The 7,302-nt window shown below is 46.6% G+C and overlaps 1 long non-coding RNA gene across 1 annotated transcript; it reads left to right on the plus strand.

Moving 5' to 3' along the window:
* The first annotated feature begins 1,571 nt into the window (after positions 1-1,571).
* LOC125758683 (uncharacterized) lies at positions 1,572-6,821 on the plus strand. The gene is made up of 2 exons (XR_007416304.1): positions 1,572-2,124; positions 5,846-6,821. It is a non-coding gene; the product is annotated as an uncharacterized LOC125758683 (long non-coding RNA).
* The last annotated feature ends 481 nt before the right edge of the window (positions 6,822-7,302 follow it).

Consider the following 7,302-nt stretch of genomic DNA (forward strand, 5'->3'; position numbering starts at 1 on the left):
GAATCGTGTGCCTTGTCTGCACTGTTGTGGCTGGCCACTAAACCGCAATACTTCGGACCAGGCTTGCGCGTCCGCGGGGTCGCTTCTGCCATCGTGGAAATGCGCAGCTTCGCACAGCAAGCCTCTCGGTTCAACGTACCCAGCTGACGGCCTCCCAGTTACCCGCACCGAGAGAAGAACGCGTGCGCACGTGCGCTACCGCTACCGTGAAAGGGGCTGAGTCGGCCGCGCAGAAGGTTCAGAGCTTTCCGACAGAGCCGCAGCGCGGCTGGCGCGGCGCTGTCGTCGCGCCGCAAACTTGAGCTTGGGTTCCCTGTTAGCGTTCCCCTCCAGCGTACGCTCGACCTTATTTCTTTGTAATGCGCTCATACTGCGGCGTTTTCGTGGTTTTTTATCTTGAGTGCTTGTGTCGCTGGCGTTCTGCGTAAAGAAGACAAAATTTTCGCGTGGAAGTGGAAATGAATGTTTGATTCAATAGCAGTGATTTATTAATTGAAGTTGCAGACTACTTACGGCTATATAACTGAAACTCTGTCAGTGCTGACTTTTTTTGTTGTCGTTGTTGAGAAAATGCTGTGAGGTCCTGTGTCTTCTCTTTAATTTCAGGAATATGGCATACTGCAGCGTACCCCTCTGCACCTGTTATATAATGCCTTTAAAGTTTCCGTATAGAAGGAAGTGCCTGCAAGTTGTTAATAAAGGAAATATAAACAAAGTGTTCCTAATGGAAAATTTGAGTGCTGCTGTACGTGTGTTTTCATTTCGCTATATGTTGTTAAACCGAAGGAAAAAATGCACAAAGGAAGCAAGCACCGATACCTGCTTTTTGCGATACTGCTTCCAAACGGACTGCTTCCGTCGCAGGCCTCAAATCTAGCTTACAACAATATCAACATATCTATTGTGGGCTCGGGGCCAGGGGTCGGCCGAAGCCCTCAGAGAACACGTAGGCGACAAGAAAAACGCGTTTAATTTACGAAGGCCCGGCAACGACTGATCCGTATTTAGCGGCAGGGTGAGCACGAGCCCCGGGCGTCATCACGCCCAGCCTCATCATCGTTCTTTTTTTTCCCTTCTCCTTCGCTAGCGCCCTCATACTATACAGCCCGCAAATGTCGAAGTATAGTAAGTTTCTAGCACATGCGGATCTCTTGCAGAGGCATCGCTTTTCTAAGTGCTCTAATAAAGGCGGCGCAAATCTACAGAAAAAAAGCCCATTTGAGAATGATAGGCCCCGGCATTGACTTGGCCTCTCGTACACCTTGACCAGACATCTCCAAATGAGCGCAAGGTTAATAAAAGCGCAAAACCATTTTTTTTCCCTCGCCACATGCAAGCTGCGCCAACAGCGTGGCAGCTTTTCTGATCCTAGAGTTACTGTATATGCTACCTATACTGTAACTCTATCCGTAGAGTTACTGTATATGTAGCGTATACAGTAACTCTACCTATCCGTAGAGTGCCTCGATCCGATCCCAAGTGCGCCGCGGTGCGGAGAAAAGAGCGCGCCACTCCCACCTCGGGAAATACGCTCTCTCCGTGCGATTGGGACGGCCGGAGAAAAAACATGCTTTTCGCCGGAGTCTCGGCTCTGTCGCGAACAATAGATGACGTCACTGCTACGTCACTCACGTGTGACGTAACTTGAAGACTTTTTTTACCTAAGTTAGTTTTGACTTTTCCCCGTGTCGCCACGGAGTGCCTAGTATGTCACGTGCTTTATGAATTTCGTCCCTAGTGTCATCTTCGCTACTCACGGGGCAACGACGGCATGCCGTGGGTAATTGGAATACAATGCCGCACGAAAATCTACAAATACAGGTGCTCGCAGCTATGTCCGTTCTTGCTCACTCCGCTTCGGAATCGCGCAGGTCAACTGTGATCGAGCTGTCACTGACGACGAAAGCCGTCGTTGCGAGGTTTGCAGTATGTTGTTCACCAAGAGGAAAAACATGCTTCGGCATGTCAGGGACGTCCATAAAGTAGGCCCAGAAATCAATAAGCGCATGAAATGCGACGTTTGTGGCGTTGGCCTGTCTTCACTGGAAGAGTATGTGGAGCACCATATCGCAACGCACGAATTCGCCGCCGAGTACGTGCAGCGCACGTTCCTCAACGATAAAGGTGAGTGACCCATGCATGCTGTTATCAGTTGATAGTTGTTAGGAAAAGCAATGTTAGTACATTATTATAGTCTTTTGTGGTGCGGCTGTACAGCACATGATCGCTTGCACGTGTATTAACTGAGCCAGCTAGGTAATTTTCATGTGTTTGTCACGTGGAAAATAAAAGAACGCACAGAAGGGCTAATTGCCGCTCGCGATCCCACTGGAAGTACTGCGGCTTGCGTTGCTTATTGTTTTTCTCTCTAAGCTCACATGCCTTTCTGGTGTTGGGCAGGACGCACGTGCTCTTGTGAGTGGTATCGTCAATTCCATGGCGTAATTCTGGCAAATGTTTGAAAGCATTGATTGAGGCTTGATTGAGCGCTTGTGGTGCGCCATACTTCACCGGTGATTTTGCGTCAAGGCAACGAGGAAATAACGTTTTTAACACGAAAGTGTTTCATGCCGGGGTCGGTCCACCAAGACTTTAGTGACGTATTTCCGTCACGAAAATGACACCGAAAAAATATACGCAATCAGAAGGCAAAGAAAAAAGGTACCGTCAACGGGCATCGAACCCACGACCGTTCGGCCCGCAACAACAGATGCCAAGCACGCTATCCACTGCGCCACGGTCACAGACTCTGGAGCCTTTACGAACGCGCCTTTTATATCTACCACTCTCCCGGTCGGCTGGGTGGTGTCGCCCTCTGGGAGGGGTAAGGTAAAGTAATTCGTCATTGCTGTGGCCTCCGCGACACCTGCAACGCGTTACACGTCCGTCCCATTCGGCGCGTTTTCAATAGAACTTGAATTTTGTCAATGCCTTAACACACCGCGAGGTGGCGACCTTTGCCCAAGCGTCTAGAGTTACTGTATATGCTACCTTTAGATAGCAGAGTTGCGCATCTGTTTTCCAGAGCCGCTAGCAACCATGCATTGCGGAGGAGCTGACGCTCGGGCCAATTTTTGTATTTCTCGACGCCGCCGCTGCAGCGAATTGAATTAACACTCGTCATCGACAGCCAATGTTTATCGCCGGCCTTCGACATGCCAAAGATGTTTATCAGCGACACTGTAGGCATGTCGCCTGCAAAAACGGAGTGCGACTTCACCGCATAGCTGTGGTTGCTAGCCGGACCTATGCGCAACTCTGCTACCTAAAGGTAGCATATACAGTGACTCTACAAGCGTCGTAAAAGCGTCGGCCTCGCTCAGCATCACGCTAATACAAACAAAAAATAGCTCTGCGACGCGCGCCTGCCTCATCTGGCTGTAACCCCGCGTTCCCCGTTGTCGCGCTCGCCCCGGGAAAAATCGCGGCTGGGCTACCGGGGCGACACGACGCGCTTTGCGTTTCCCTCTAGTCCGGCCGTGGGTGTTCAATCACATTTTAACAGGCCGCGGGATGGCGAACAAGCTCTGCGTCCAATATGCGACGCCGTTCTGGCTATCACACCTCGTTCTCTGATTACGCTTTCACCGTTAACTACTACAACTACCACAAGGGTTTTGTTTAATCATTTAACATAAACGTTAGTCGTCGACATGGAGATGTACCACCAATCATCAAAGTGGGTGCATACACGTTAAACGGCGCCATTAGCTGCCAGACATCAATATACATTGTGCAAACTCTCTTATATCAATGCACAGTAAGCATTCAGTTACTTCTGTAAGGGCACGCTTTACTTTCGTGTTATTCCGATTCCTATGATGGAGGGATCAACCGTGTTTTTATGAAGTATTCGTGCGGGGAACAATAGACAGGCTTAAGCAGCCAAGCAAAGGAAAAATGCGCTTGTCTCTTTAACGCAATGTAATATTAATCGGTCATTTGAGTCAAATATTTAATAAGCTCGAGCGCAGTTCGAATTATAGTATGGTGCACTTAATCTCTTTTTAACCAATTTGTGGGTCCAGCTGTACCTTCTGCATGTTAACTGGAGATATAATAGCGTTATATTTGAAGAAGTAAAAAATTCTGCGAAGAACTTATCACATACCTGTCTCCACTACTTAAAAAAAATGCAGAGCAAATATATCCGATGGACTTATGATGTATTGAAACAGGTGAGCACACCAGACCGGGACAGTGAAAACGACACACAGAGTGCTGCTTCCAACTAACATTTATTGCAGCTGAAACACACCATATATGTAATTCCTTCGCTCATCACGCGGTAACATCGAGTGCTTCAGAACATGAGCATGAAAGAAACTTTTCCTTTGTTCCTCAAGCTTTTTTACTCGCCGAAGATTACAGGAGTTAACATGCCCATGGAAACAGGGCAACTAAGAGAAAAAAAATGCTTAAAAGGGCCCTGCGACACTTTTGCAACTGCCTTTTTTAAGACTGGAATGCGTGTAGTATTATAAGCCCAGATGAACTCAAAAAGAATGATGGAGATTGTTACACTAAAAGCGAAGTTATTAGTCCTCAAAGCTCGAAACTCGAGCATACGACGACAAGATACGTTCCATCTCGCATTTCACTCTCCCGCTGACGTCAGTGTCTCTTACAGAGGCAAACCAGAAGACTCGCCTCGCGGTGGCTGTTGTGCAGCACTCGTAGCATCATTTTTTAATTGTTTTCAAGTTAGTATTTAAAAGTACAACTCCTTTTGTATTCGATGAAGTTAAGGAATGCTTTTTAATTTTTCATGCACAATTGTGCGGCCTATCTGGAACCTTATGAATATTACATAAGACTTATTACGTTGAACCAATCAAAACGCACAGACAGTGTCGTCACTTCCGATCATGAATATAGCCACTGTGTGTCGCTCTATTTCGATAACAGTATGGTTTCTCCGTTGAAATAAAACTATAACTGCTTTGTTTTTGGTGTTGCCACTCGCGCAACGATATCTGTGCAATCCACAGTTCGACAGGAAGTGGTGAAAACTACCCGCTTAATTTGTATCGTAGGGTCCCTTTAATACCATACCAGAGAAGTTGCTGACCGAGCTCATGGATGCGCTATTAACAGAATAATTCCGGCAGATCCCATGCGCTGTAGGAATTGATGTAATGCGAAGCAGCCAGCAAAGGGATGTATACATCGCCTTGTATATCTTTGGGCAAATGAAGTCATCCATGTCATGGCATTTAGTTTCTTTGTCATGCACGCATGAGTGTACAATCTGTTAATACCATTCTAGCCAAACGTATACTCTAGTACGTACAATGCATGACCTGTCATTATGTTCGTCACGCACTTATGTCATGACATCCATATCACTATTTTCACGTTAACGCCTGTAGTTTATGTTCGTCATACAATCGCGTCCTGCAATACTAATTTTGGTGTGTCAAACTAGGGAGACGGCCGCGAGGAAATTCATACGGATTTCTCAGAAAGAAAGCCTCTTAGTTGCCAAAAAATTTGTCTTGGTCCGAGTTGGAACTCGGGACCAATGCCTTTCCAGAGCGGTCACTCTATCATATGCGCTAACTAGGAAGCTAGCAGATGGCAGCGTGAAAATGAATTCATTGACAACTCGATGCTCAGGGACACAAAGTAAAGCACGGACCAGGATCAATTTTTTTGGCAACTAAGAGGCTTTCTTTCTGAAAAATCCGCGTAGATTTCCTTGTGGCTTTGTGCTAAAAATGGGTGGTTGTCTGTTTTCCTTTTCTTGAACCCCCTCCCGCCACCTTGCAGGATTCCGCAAAACTCATTTCCATTACTTTGGTTTAATTTTTCTCTGTAATACTGTGTTTTATTTGTATTACAGAATTCAGTGAATGGAAAGCTCAGGAAGAGGCCAACGAAAACTGTTGGTTTGTAAGTCGCACGGCTCCCAAAAAATTAGCCAGTTGTTAAACAAGGACCCACTACAACTGTAATAGATCAGGAGTGGCTAGACCAAAAGAAGGTCATGGTAAACGTCGAGAGAAAAGTCAGGGGACCTGCAAGTCCGATAAGATATGTCTTTCATTTCTTACTGTGACGAAGCAGGAGAACACTCAGAGTCCAGCAGCTGAAGATATCGCCATAAATGTTAGGTACCAAAGGAAGCACTACGGCCATCAAGCAGAAATTCAGCACTTGAAAATGACTGACGAAGTAAAGGCCAACATAGCGGAGCACCTGGAGCGCGGTGTGCCCATGAAAACCGTATTGAAAAATATAAGAACATCTGTTGCTAGCAAGCTAAGCCCAGTACATTTGGCAGAGCGCGTAACTCTGCATAACATCAAGCGGCAGTTTCACATTGCTGCTCCTGAACAGTGTCACCCTAATGATGCTGTTAGCGTAGATATGTGGGTGCAAGCAATGCGAGACAAAGATGAAACGCTTGTCCGCCTGTATAAGGCACAGGGTGCAGTGGACCCAAATGGTACTTTTGGTGCAACAGATTTTGCCCTTCCTTTGATGACAGAGCCACAAAAAGAGCTGTTAGAAGAATTGGGCACGGGCACTGTGTGTCTTGACTCAACACATGGAACTACAGGGTACCAGTTTGAGCTGACCACTCTTCTAGTGCTAGATGAAGTGGGATCAGGTATACCTATAACCTATTTCATCTGCAACAGGATTAATGAGGAAAACTTGGCAGCTTTTTTCAGGTCTCTTGAGTGTGCCATCAACAAAAAAGTGGCTGCTAAGACATTTATGTCTGATGACGCCGCACAATTTTACAAGGCATGGTCGTCAGTTATGGTTGTCCCTCAGCAGAAACTTCTCTGCGCCTGGCATGTGGATAGGAATTGGCAGAAGAAGATACATGAGTATGAAGAAAAACAACTGAGGCCAGACGTGTACCACAACGTGCGACTCCTTTTAGAGTTCCTTGACACTGAGGAAGGAAAACTGAGGGATTTTCTGAAGTACTTCAAGGACAACTATGCAGTTAGACCTCAGGAGTGGGCCTACTGCTTTAGGACGAGGGTAGGTATCAACACCAACATGCACCTTGAGAGCATGCACAGGACGTTGAAGCACAACATGCTGGAGGGAAAGAAGAATAAGCGTGTTGATAAACTAATTTCTGCCCTCATGGACTTGACATATCATTTTTTTGATGAAGAGGGCAATCCAGATGACCAAAGGAGCAAAGGGCAAGAAGTTGAGTGCAATTGAAAGGTACCACAGATCTGGCACTGAAATGGCAGGTTGTGCCAAATTAAACGAAGACGGCACGTGGACTGTGCCATCTCAGTCTACTCAAGGGCGCTCTTATACAGTGAC

This window comes from Rhipicephalus sanguineus, chromosome 5 (assembly GCF_013339695.2).
Source record: "Rhipicephalus sanguineus isolate Rsan-2018 chromosome 5, BIME_Rsan_1.4, whole genome shotgun sequence".
Classification (NCBI taxonomy): Eukaryota; Metazoa; Arthropoda; class Arachnida; order Ixodida; family Ixodidae; genus Rhipicephalus; species Rhipicephalus sanguineus.